Source organism: Acomys minous, assembly GCF_964271855.1.
Source record: "Acomys minous genome assembly, chromosome: 2".
In the NCBI taxonomy this organism is placed as follows: Eukaryota; Metazoa; Chordata; class Mammalia; order Rodentia; family Muridae; genus Acomys; species Acomys minous.
In genome coordinates this window covers 126,635,170-126,649,226 of record NC_140484.1, presented here as the reverse complement: position 1 = coordinate 126,649,226, position 14,057 = coordinate 126,635,170, and positions in this window count along the sequence as shown.

Below are 14,057 nucleotides of genomic sequence, written 5' to 3'. Positions count from 1 at the left end.
AGAGATTGAGAGAAAGAAAGATATTGGGAGAGACATTGGGAGAGAGATATTGAGAGAAAGACTGAGAGAGAGAAGGAGGGAGGGAGGAAAGGAGGGAGGAAGAGAGAGACAGAGACAGAGAAACAGAGACAGAGAGAGAGACAGAGAGACAGAGACACACACAGAGACAGAGACATAGAGACACACACTGGGAGACAGAGAGACAGAGACAGATATAGAGACAGACAGAGACACACACAGAGACAGAGACACACAGAGAGACAGAGAAACAGTGACAAAGACACACGAGGCAGAGAGAAAAAGACAGACAGACACAGAGACAGACAGACAGGGAGACATAGAGACAAAGAGAGAGCTAGACAGACATATAGAGAGGCAGAGAGACAGAGACACACACAAAGAGACAGAGAGACAGAGAGGCAGAGAGATAGAGACACAGACAGAGACACAGAGATAGGAAGAGAAACAAGATAGAGAGAGGTAAGAGAGAGAGAGCTGTATGTGGTTTGTCCTTTTATATAGCCCTGGGTAGGGCCACATCCTGTGGCAGGTAGACAATAACATCACAGTTAGGTAGACTGGGGTAGAATCTAACACTTGCTGTGGTTCAAGCACAACTGTGAACATATCCCACATGCGGCTACTATAGCACAGCAGCATTAGGTGCACCTTTTTATGTGAGCTTTGAGAGCTAAGATAGCACAGAGTAGGGGAAAATCAATGGCTAACAATCTTCCAAAGGGCAATTTTTATTAATTTCAGGAAATCATTTAGCTCAGCAGTTCTCAACCTGTGGGTCACTATCCCTTGGGGGTTCAAAGACTCTTTAATAGGGGTCACTGTGACCATGAAAACACAGATATTAACATTATTATTCAGAAGGGTAGCAAAATTACAGTTATAAAGCAGCAAGAAAAATAATTTCATGATTGAGGTCAGCACAACATATGGAACTATATTAATGGGTCACAGCATTAGTAAGGTTGAGAACCCCTGAATTAGCTAAAAGAAGGAAAGGAACAAACAAAATCTCCAACTTTTTATCAGGAAACACCTTCAAATACAAATAGGTTGAAAACATTTTATGCTATTCACTTAATTATTATTATTATTATTATTATTATTATTATTATTATTATTATTATATTTAATATACTTGCTATATTGTTTCTGTGTGAGAGAAAGAGACTAACAGACAAAGATATATAAAAAGGAATATTAGAACATTTTGAGGGTAAGAAACATACTATCTCTACTATATATTTTAGTATATATTTCACAAGTTTGCAGCTATGTCTCCATATAACCATATCTTTAATAAATATCAATGAATTTAGCAATAATGTTAAAAGACTATTAATTACCCTACTTTTCAGTTTGTTATTTGAGCAAATAATGTACTTTATCTTAATTTTGTAGGAGCTTATCTAGTCTAGAGACAAGGTTTAGTTATCATGCTATCTCAACAAATGCTTACTATCACTTTAAGAACGAAAAACTGAAATCTAATTTGATGTGAAAATAGATTGTTATCTACCATCAAAACCAATCATGAACAGCTATATGTTCATCTCTCTCACATATACAGATACAAAATATACTATATATATATAAAATTTAATCTATCTTCTATAATTAGTATTATATTTTCTCTCATATATATCCTCATGTTCTGTTGACCCTGAATCATAAAAATTATTTTTATTTTTACTTCATAAATATAACTTTTCTACTCTTATAAATCCCAATATAAATACATGTGTTTTCAATGGTTTTAAGTAACCCCTGTGAAGAGAAAGATGTCAGGTGAGACATGGAAGGAATTGGAGGGAGAAGATAAAGGGTGTGAAAGCAATATATACATGAAAACAATGTATGCATACATGTGTGAAGTCTCAAAGCCTTTAAACAATGCATGTGTATAAATGAAAACAATGTATACATACAAGAATGAAGTCTCAAAAAAAAAAAAGCTGGAAAAGCATTGTTTAAAGGCCTTGAGAAAAATAGAAATAAAAAGAAACTACTTCTGCTCTAGAGAGTGAACTCATGCAAAACCTAGCTGGCATTATACTCCAATGGGGTAACATGGCTATTGCCTACTGGACCCTAAGTGATGGTAAGGCGTCGTCAGCTCTCTTTACCTTTGCTCGGTGTACCTTCCAGCCCATGCCAGAAAACAAGGAGAGCAAATAAAGGGAATGGAATGTATTTTAGAGAGAAATAAGGCTCCATAATTACCTAGATAACAAATCCTGAGAAATCTACAAAACAAAACAAATGAAGTGAATGCCTAGTTTGAGAGTTCAGCAAGATGTCTATGTATTGCGAATGGACAAAGGCTAGCGTTCTTCTCTACACTAGCAATGAAGATGTGAGAGCCTAAATTTAGAACAACAGAAAGCAAAATAATCATGTATATCATTTATAAATTACACACAAAATTTACATCTGACAAATTACAGTTGTAGTTACTAGAGATACAAAATAGATACACATTGGAAGATCAACACAAAAAAAAAAATCAAGAATTGCTCCTAAATTGTTATGCAGTTTAATAGTATTTCTTTCAAATTTTTTGTGGGTTATCTAAGATTATTTGAAATTTTATATACGGCAAAGGAACAGGTAGGTCAATGCAATTTTAGGACATACCGTGTTGAGAGGAATCAAACGATTGCTTTTCAGACATCATATAGCTTCAGTACTCTGTAGTATGAGAACCAGTGGACACACACACACACACACACACACACACACACACACACGAGTCAGTGAAGTAGAATGGAAAATTAAGAAGCAGACCCATATAAATATGCGAATGCGAAGAGATTCTTGCTTTCCAGATCAACATAGAAGTTAGTACAGGACACAGATGGGGAGGTGGGGGAGTATAGAGAAGAGTAATTTATCAAACCTCTATGATCAAGTCAATGGGCTTATATATATCAACACCTTCCTATTGCCAGTGAGGACTCACTGGTTAAAAAACAATTCAACAATCAAAGTACCAGTCCTACCACAGAAAATAAAGTGTTCTATTTATTCCTTCTGGATTATAGATGAGTCTTCAGGAAAGGCAATCACAGATCCTTGTCAAGTCAGCAACTTCCTGAGGCTAACCCTCCCAGTAGTACCCAAACATACTGGGAAATACTACTCAGCTATTAAAAACAAGGAATTCCCGAAAGTGGGAGGGAGGGAGGAATGGGAGGATACAAGGGATGGGATAACAATTGAGATGTAATATGAACAGATTAATAAAAATATATATATATAAAAAATCATACTGGGAAAGGATTAAAGTGTTCCTCATGGGGATGCTGAAGAGAGATGAAGCCTAGGTCTTTGTGGTTCTTACACTAGATGTTACAGTCCTAAGGCCAGGCTGGATATAGGATCTCTACACAATTGGATCACAGGTCTGCAAGGGCACAGCAGGACCACAAGGTCCTCCAAGCCCTGCTGCTGCTGCTGCAACTTCAGTACCTGCTTTGAGAGTAAAACCATGAAGCTCCCAAGGTTCTCAGCCTCTGGCAAGGGCTAGAAGGCTCTGTGCACATAGTGTAGAGGGTGGAAAAGAGGGCAAAGAGGCATCTTTTTGCAAACGTCCTCTCCTGGTTCCTTGTAATTATATCCAGAAGAACCCTGGAAATACTTGCCTTGCATTCAGAGTCATAATCTTGGAAGGCCTGCTATTTTTCTTTATGAAGTCCTCTCTCCATGCAGCCCCTACAGCACTGCACTTCCTTGTAGAAACATTGAGTTCATGCCTTTACCTCAGGTGGAAAGAGAGAAAATGAGGAATGGGCAGGCAGGCCTCCCGAGACATAATTAACTCCCTGTGTACCCTCTGTATTGAGTCTTTGAAAATGTCTCACGTATTTTTCTTTGGTGGGAGGGGGCATTGAAAATAAATTCAGTAGGTGAAAAGTCTTTTTTTTTTTTATTGGTGCTAGAAGAAGTAGAAATAAGCTGGAAAAAAAAGAACTTTGAATGAATGTCATAGTTGTGTGAAACCCAACTCAAAATAAATGAAGTCCTAAATCTAATCTGTAAAAAATTCTTACAACAATGTAAATTTTCAGGGTTTGAGGGAGACAAGATCTTTAGAGCCTGACAACAAAAGCATAACAGGGAAAAAAATGGGAAATTAATATAATGAATCTTCTCTACATTTCATTAAAATGTTGGCATTTAAAAACAACCTAGCAAAATACATCATGGAGTATATAATACTTAAAGTGTAAAAATATCAAAGATACCAAATATAGAAACAATAAAATTCAATAGTTAGCAAATAGCACAAGTTAATGATAGGAAAAGAAAATAAAAATATTCAGATCTGGAATTCAGGTATCAAAAATGTCACAAAGTGTTATGTAAAAGCATCATGCCTTTATGGAAAGGAGCAAATTTAAACTAATGTTTCAACATGGCTAAGAATGATAATAGGGGATCAACTAATACGGGTTAGGATCCAGGGAACTTGGGTCATTTGTATTGCTGTAGGATTATAACACTTGGCAACGGTCTAAAAAGTAATTTTTCAGTAAACAATAACAACAACAACAACAACAACGATGCATGCAGCTGTCATCAGCTCTCATCTGGCATAGTAAATGAACTCCAGGACATCTACCAAAGGAATGAAAACTAACACTTACATAACATCAGTATGTAGGGTGTTCATAGCTGACCCAATCAGGAGAGTCACTGCTGGAAACAACCAAGCTATGTCTTAATATAATAGTTAACAATTAAAAGAAACCACACTGTGTTAGCATTGTATTATGATGCATTTGTTATCACAAAGTGAACAAAAATACTGTGTAATGTGAAGAATATTTTTTTCTAAAGACTTGCTGGTTCTTTTTTTTTTTTTTAAAGAATATAACATTTATTTATTTTCTTTTTTTTATTAATTTATTCTTGTTACATCTCACTGGGTATCCCATCCCTTGTATCCTCCCATTCTTCCCTCCCTCCCATTTTCCCCTTACTCCCCTCCCCTATGACTGTTCCTGAGGGGGATTACCTCCCCCTGTTTATGCTCATAGGGTATCAAGTCTCTTCTTGGTAGCCTGCTATCCTTCCTCTGAGTGCCACCAGGCCTCCCCCTCCAGGGGACATGGTCAAATATGAGGCACCAGAGTTCGTGTGAAAGTCAGACCCCACTCTCCACCCAACTGTGGAGAATGTTCTGTCCATTGGCTAGATCTGGGTAGGGGTTTAAAGTTTACGGCCTGTATTGTCTTTGGCTGGTGCCATAGTTTGAGCGGGACCCCTGGGCCCAAATCTGCCTTTCATAATGTTCTACTTGTAGGTTTCTAGGACCTTCTGGATCCTTCTACTTTGCTATCCTCCTATGCTTCTCTCATCTAGAGTTATAATAGCCAGAACATGGAAATAGCCTAAGTGTCCATCAGTAGAAGAATGGATAAAGAAACTGTGGTACATATACACTATGGAATACTACTCAGCTATTAAAAACAAGGAATTCCCGAAATTTGTGGACAAATGGATTGAGCTAGAAATGACCATAATGAGTGAGTTAACAGAAGCAGAAAGACTCAAACGGTATATATACTCACTTATAACTAGACACTAGCCCAAGGGGCATGTCCCATGAAAGTCTTCACTTACCAGGAAACTGGGACAGAGGAGAGGACATCCTGCTGGTTCTTTTAACTAAGACTGATAAAATCTAATCTTAGTCCATGTCCTAGTTAGGGTTTTTGTTGCTGTGATGAACCACTGTGTCAAAATCTACATAAGAAAGACAGTTTATTTGTCTTGCATTTCCTCATTGCTGTTCATGACTGAAGGAAGTCAGGACAGGAAATCAAACTGCAGGCACGTGGATGCAGGAGCTGACGTATAGGCAGGCCATGAAGGGGTGGGGCTTACTGGCTTGCTCCACATGTCTTACTCAGCCTGCTTTCTTATCGAACCCAGGAGATCTAGTCCAAGAATAGTCCCACTCACAATGACCTGCGATCTCCCACATCAATCACTAAGAAAATGTCCAATAGGCTTGCCCACAGGCCAATCTTATGATGGCGTTTTTCTCAATTGAAGCTTATTCCTCTTTGGTGACTATTGCTTGTGTCACATTGACACAAATCTAGCCAGCTGACTACTGTCCTTCTCAACTTGACACGTAAACACATCCTTGCTAAGCTACAACCTTTTCTTTCTTGTTCATCCCAAGATCACACATTAACATGAGTGGCAGGATATAAAATATTTTAGAAACTTAAAATGTCCCACAATCTTTAACAAATTCAAACACCTTAAAATTCAGTCTCTTCAGAAACCATTTTTTTCAACATCTTTTGAAAATCCAAAATCTCTTTTAAAAATTCCCGAGTCTGCAACTGGAGGTGCCTATAAAATAAAAATAAAAAATAAGTTAAACATTCCCATACTTCAAAGGGAAAGAACCAGACCACAATCAAATCTAAACAAAGTAAAAGCAATGTCCACTGGTGTAAATGACTCAATATCCAACGTCTGGGATCCACTTAAAGTCTTCTGGGCTCCCTGAAAGGGCTTTAGTCATTGCTCTGTCTCCATTCTCTGCAGCACCCAGTTATTTGTCTTTGAGGCATCCATTGTCCCATTAAAGCTGTTTTTATTTTAGTGGCTCTGGTCCTTTGTTAACTACAGCTCTAGCTGACCAAACCACTGATTATCCATAGAAAAGGCCTGGTAGAATCTTTGCTTCTCACTGAGACTTCACAAGCCAGGCTTCCATCTTCTGTATTGCTCTCAACACTTTTATCTTCTAAGTTCCCAAAGAACAGCTCTTCGAGCTATGAACACTTAATGGTTTTTCAAGCCTAAATATTCAGAGTCCCTCTATAATCTTCCAAAAAAACACATGGTCAGAGCTGTCACAGCAATCCAGTAGAAATATAAGTCCTAGTTAGGGTATCTAGTGTTTCAATAAAATACCATGGCCAAAGAAATGGCAAAGGGTGGCCTTATTTGGCTTACACTTCTACACCGCTGTTTATCTCTGAAGGGAGTCAGAAAGGGAACTTAAACAGAACAGGAAACAGGAGCTGAAACAGAAGCCAGGGATGATTTCTGAACATTGCCTTGCTCTCCATGGCTTGTTCAGCCTCCTTTCTTTCATTAAAAAAAACAAAAAACAAACAAATAAACACAAACAAACAAACAAACAAAAACCCTCCATCCAGGGGTGGCACCAACAATGGGCCAGGCCATCCCCTCATCAATCACCAATTAAGAAAATGCCCTACAGGCTTGCTTATAGTCCTTATAGAGCTATTTTCCCAATTGGCTCCTCTCCAGTGACTGTAGCTACTAAGATGACATAAAATTAGCCAGCATAGTCCTGTAATACAAAACACATTCAACATCAGAATCTCTTCATTCTCTCATCCTCCTCTTTCTTCTTTGTCTAACCCTCCTCTTTCTAGTTCTTCCTCCATCCAAGGCGTATTCTACCATGAAGCCCAAGGTGGCTTCCAATTTATGACTATCCTGCCCTAGTTGCCCTAGCGCTGAGACTGCAGGTGTGGCCCACATCTGCCCTATATACAGTTTCTGAATGAGATCCACCCAGTTTGGGGGCTTTCTGTTTTACCCTATTAGTGAGGACCTACCCACGTACATCCTTCTTTCATCTTGATTGTGCTGAAACAGGTTTTGCCATCTTGGAATATAATTATCCCTCTGTGTTTCTTCTTCTCAATTTTTAAATAACAACTCTACATACTTATTTTACATAATATTTATGATTACTACAGCAGCACACAAACTTGTTAGATTTATAAGTAGATTTATAAACAAATGTAAGGGTACATACACTTAAAATGTGAGGTCATCTTTAGTTAAGAAGAATGAATATCTTTCAGTTTCTTCAAATTACTTTTGTGACTTTCTGGAGTGTCTGATAATTCTTTTTAAAAGACATTTTTACTAACTTTGTTCACGAAAATTTTATTACTATTCTTATTATTTAATCAATTTTATTACCTAACTGTATACCTAACTGCATGGGAACAGTTCAGCTTTAGATGATAATATTGCATCCTGTAATCTTATTGGATTTTTATTTTTAATATAGCTTTATCATTTATTCTCAATAGCTTTCTATGTATACTATCATGTCATCTGTAAATTAAGTTTGCATCTAATTCAAAACTATCACACTTGTCCTGATACAACTTAAAATGAATAATTACCTAGTGTGGCATTAGAATGTTATCTAAGATTTTGTTTAAGAATAGGTACTGAAAGGTATCACTTCTTTCTCTCCAAATAGAGTGCATGCACATGACCATGTGTGCATGTGTGTATGCACTGTGTATCATTATCAAGACTAGATAGCAGTGTAATGCTCATATTATTTAAAGTAAGTCATAAGTTTAACTTGGCATATTCTGGAAAATTTTTATAGATTTAGATTTATTGATTTTTCTTTCATATGGATGAGTGTTTGTCCTCAAATGTGTATGTGCACCATGCAATTCCTGCAGCCACAGGAAGAAAACATTGGATCTTTTGAAACTGTAGTTAGAAAATGTGGTCCACCATGTGGATGCTGGGAAACTAAACCTTGTCCGTCTCAAGAGCAATAAGTGTAGTTAACCTGCTGAGCCCTCTCACCAAGTCTTTCTTTCTTTTTTTTTTTTTTTTTTTTTTTTGGTGTGGAGGGGTTCAAGACAGGGTTTCTCTGTGTATCCTTTCCTGTCCTGGACTGGATTTGCAGATCAGGCTGGCCTTGAACCCTCAGAGATCTGCCTGCTTCTGTCCCAGAGGGCTGGGATTACAGGCGTACACCACCATGCACAACTCTCCAAATCTTTTTAACATTACGCTGGAAGCTAAAAGACACAGCAAATTACATAAAAGGTATAAAGTTTGAAAAATAATGCATTAATATTAATAGCATAATGATAGCATAGAAAATCACAAATTATCAAAAACAAGTTCATGACTTAATAAGAAAATAAGTAGAGTGTCAGGCATATGTATTTAAAATTTAAGTCAAGAGAGTTTTAAAATTTTAGAACATAATGAAATAAGAAGTAAGTAATAGGCAAAACCACCCGTTATATTAGATCTAGGCTAAAGGGATGAAATAAAGTTACTGTGGACTAGAAAGCTAAATATTGTTCATCTACTTATCTGATAGATTTGATGAAATTTCAATAATAATCATTGACAATATTTTAATAAGAAATGGCAATCTAAAGCTAAAATTAATAAGGAAAAAATAGTGACTTAGGGTAACTGTGCTTTAGGCTGTGTGTGCTATAGAGAAAATCTCTATCTGTTCTAAGACTCTTCTTATCCTAGTACAGCAGATTGCAGGAGGCCCAAGGAGGACAGGAAGGCTTTCAAGAATGTGGACACACCTCTCCCTCTCTCTCCCCCTATCCCTCTCCCTCTCCTTCACCCTTTGCCCTCTCTCTGGAAATTGTAACCAGAGATAGACGTGCATTTTATTCAGCAGGAAATATTTGTATTTCCAGATCAAAGTTGGGAGAGTAGAGCCTCTCATCAAAGAAGTTAAATTATATATACATGTTAAATTTTGAAGCAAGCCTTTTTCTTTTACTAGTAAGAAATACTCACAGGTTAAAAAAAATGATGAACAATTTTTTTTTGTTTTTCTTAGTATGATTATCAATCTTTCCTACTGGTTTAAATTTTTTGCCTATATTCTATAATATTACACAAAAATTTAAATTCTCTTATTTGCATACGGATAACGTATCTTCTCTATTTTACAATAACTCATATATCGGCATTGTTATTTCCATGGCACAGCAACTGTCCCATCTTCTGTAGCACGGTCCATACTCTGATAAAATGAGTACTAATTCCTCCACATGTCTAACTGAAGTCAATCATGGTGTTCTCTGACATTCCTTGGTGGGGTTTTATCACATTTCCAAAGGCATTTTTTTTTTCACTTGGAAGGGCAGAATGTTTTAGAGAAAATAATGCTAGGATGAGATTGTTCGATATGTGCACTAGTGAAATGGCAAGTGAATTTGCTAGATTAGGAAACATGCCATTTGAATGGTTTTGTGTACAAAGCTAAAAATAAGTTTTAATTTTTATTATTTCTAAGATACTTATTAAGCACCAACCATATGCCACACATTTTGCAACTGTGCTGGAAAAGGAACTAAAATAAAGCCAGAAGAAAAGTGCTTTATATTATTAAAGGTTATGAGAACATCAAAACAGAACAGTGTAAGAAATATTGACCAGAGAATAGAATGTCCTTTATATATATATAATCTACCCAGTAGTACTGTAATAAAACTTTATTGTTTCTCATATCAAGACAGACATTAATCACTAAGGTGTCAGAAAACACAATTTCTGAGTTCAGTTAGACATAAGGATGAGTCAACAGTCATATATTTAGATCAGACATCAGGGTCAGACATCTACAGTCATCATTTGGGACAGACCACATTACCATGAAAGTTAGATAGGAGAAATCCCAAGGGTAGAAGTCCTAGAAAGAACTGCAAGCACCCACAAATCCTGGGGGCAGGAAAAGATTCTGTTGCTGGAAATCAGGGAGTAAGTCTCATGTGCAGAGATTTAAACTTCAGGGTGAAAGTTAAGTTACTAAATGAAATGAGAAGTAAGCAATAAAATTCAGTCAATAGTGATGTTGTCAGTTTTCTATTTTTAACATTGTCTTCATTCAGTAAAGATTAATTTCACAATGAGAAAGAAAACTAACTCATGTAAATGGGATGAAAAATGCCACTGTTCACATTTGAGAGTACGTACTCATACACAAAACACAACACACCCCATATGTGTACACATGGACAACACACACAAACACACACACACACACACACACACACATATGTATATATAATTTACTTACCTTATTTATATCAATCTAGCTGAGTTTCTCAAACATGAACTTGAAGTGCTTCCTTTTCTTCGTGTTGAGAACACCTCAAAATTTGTTTTCTCACAATCACTCCAGTGATCTGACCTCACACCAGTTTGCCAAGGTCATTCACCCTTACCGATCTCCCGGCTTGTCCAGTGTTGCCCAACACCTCAACCCATCACTCCTCTATGAGTTTGATTAACATTACCCCATGATTGAAGGCTAGCTCACTGGGATTGACTTTCATTACTGAATCTCAGTTCTTAGCCCCTGGTCTAATTAATGTGTGACTATTCAGTATCAGACTGTCCATAGAATTATGCTAATTTTTGAAATTTGGAATTAATTTTTTATTCTTTATTTTTCATGTTTTATTATGTTTCTCTTTAGCATATACATTTATATTATTACACATAAAATAAATTGCATACTGCGATAAGAAATAGGATATAATCAGGAATTATATAAATGTTACATTCATAGTGATTTCGTTATTTGTATTTGGCAACCTTGAAGAAAATATTTTTCTATTTACCTGAGTGTAAAATTCTGAATGAAAAAAACAATATCTAACATATCTCATCTTTATTAATTTAAAACATTTACCTAGATCTAAAAACATCTTAACCCCTAACCAACTAAGCTTAATTGTAAGGCTAAACTATCTGGTCTTTAACCCCATCAGAGACTTGAGAAGGAATAAAACTTAGTTACCTGAATGAACCAGAAGTACAGGTTAGCTTAAAAAAAAAAAAGATAGAGGCAGTTTCCTGCCTGAACAGTCAACCAAAAGTCTCTATAATGTTGGAACATCATCTTCAGCCTTTGAGCCCAATATATCTAAAAGACATATTTGTGAAACAGGCACTATTGAGGACTTGCTTACCTTGTCTTTGCAGCTTGGCTGTTGACTCTACCTTCATACAAGCTTGCCCATTTTTAGACACAATTCTCTCTGTGGAAGAAACAAGGACTTTCCCCCCAGTGATTGGTTTGCCACATTTCAAGCCATCTCCATAAGGAGGTTCTTTGATGATCATCTTCTTTGAGGTAGGCTGGGTGTTGACAGGAGCTAACTTGTCTTGCTGTCAAAGAATCTTTAGAATAATAAAAACATTGTTAAATGCCATATTCTGTTGGCCTCTGAGGCTTTTTGAAGATCTTATCTATTTTATCTTATATATCTATAAAATCATATCTATCTGTTAGACCTAATATATATATTCTTGTGATTAAAAATAGACTAGTAAACAACATGACCATTATTTGCTCAACTAAAAATTACCCTGCATTACTTAATTATACTAAAAAGTCTGTAATAGCACTTTCAAGGTATTGGGAGTAAACTTTGTATTATAATTGAGTTGGATGGATACAATAACTCATATTAGAGTAGAAATATATGTTTGTGAAGAATAATCTAAAATTTGAAATCTATACCAATGTATCAAAATTACATTTATTTTGCACCAATATACAGAATTATATACCAAGTAATTGAAAGTAACCTTATTTGTGAGTAACAATAGAGGCTTTAAGTTGAGGAGTAGATTCAATAATCTACTTTTTGTTCTATCATCCCTATATATTTCTGTATCCCCTTCTCTCTTTTCTGATCCTCTCTCCTTACCTACAAAAGAAAGATAAAGGAAAAGAGAGACATCCCTGCAAATTACTCACTCCTGACCTGGGGTGGTAGTGACAAAAAAATAACAATACGGGACTCTTTCAAGTCCCTGTATTTTGAATGAGTCCACTTTAAATCCTGGAATTTATGTTTTAAACATACTGTCAATACTTCTTTTAAAATATTCATCCTGCCCCCTCTTCTCTCTCTTTTTCTCTTCATATGTGTGTGTGTATGTGTGTGTGTGTGTGTGTGTGTGTGTGTGTGTGTGCACATGTGCGTGCACCCCAGTACCCACTGAAGCTGTAAGAGTGTGACAAATGCCCTGCAGCTAAAACTACAGGCAATTTTGAAAGCTCCACTGGTGCTGGGAACTGAACTTGGGCTCTCTTCAAAAAACACAATTCCCATAGGGTATCAAGTCTCTTCTTGGCCCCTCAGTCACAGTCATGGGGGAGGGGAGTAAGGGGAAAATGGAGGGAGGAAGGAATGGGAGGATACAAGGGATGGGATAACAATTGAAATATAATATGAATAAATTAATAAAATACTAAAAAAACACAATTCCTCTCAACTGCTAAGCCACCGCTGCAACCCCAATGTTTGCCAAATATTTGCAGATAAACAAAGTGTCCACAATTTTATTTTGAGCATGTGTATTAACTTAGAGGAGATTTACAAAGTGCTAAAGCACTTGCCACCTGTCTTCTAGTCCTTGAAGGGAAAGGTTGTTTCTGTTTATCAAGGCTAGATGTTACCGCAGTTCGTTCAATAGAGTTTTGTTGATCTAGACGAAAATGCTTTTGCTTTTGTTGTTAAATGTGTTTTCTTATACTTTTGTGCTGCTATCTTTACACATGTAAAATTGGCATATTCTTTACCTACTCCTGTCATTATTATTTTGACAATATTTAGCATTTAACTCAGTGTTTGGTTTTTTTTTTTCTTTTGTTTCTGTTAGGAATGACCTTCAAAGTTCTCATGCTCAAGAGGCAGCACTCAACCCCTCAACTTCAGTCCTGGTACTCTTCTTAGCTGCTTTTCATGACAGATGCCACCATTGTCCTCGCCTTCTTTTCCTTCATCTGTCTGCTTTCTACAGTGGTGTTAGCCCACCAGTAGAACGCTAGCTTACTGGGTGGAGGATACATGTACTTATTTTGTGGGTCGCATGGGATTTTCTATTTAATTGAAAATAGATTTTTTTTAAAAAAATACAATATATCCTGATTATGGTTTCCTGTCTCTAACCAGCCCCCAATTTCCTATGCCTCTCCTTCCGTCTGGATTCTACCCTCTTCTGACTCTCAGAAAACAAACAAGGGTTAATAAATAATAATATATAATAAAAACCAAACCAAAACATATTGGATTTAGGTCACAGCAAGCAAACAGAATGAAAAGTGCCCAAGGAAAAGCGTAAGAGATTTACTCTCTTGTAATCTCAGGAATTCCATTAAACATAAGACTGGAAGCCTTAGTATCTACATAAAGGAGCAGTAAAAGGGAAATTAGAAA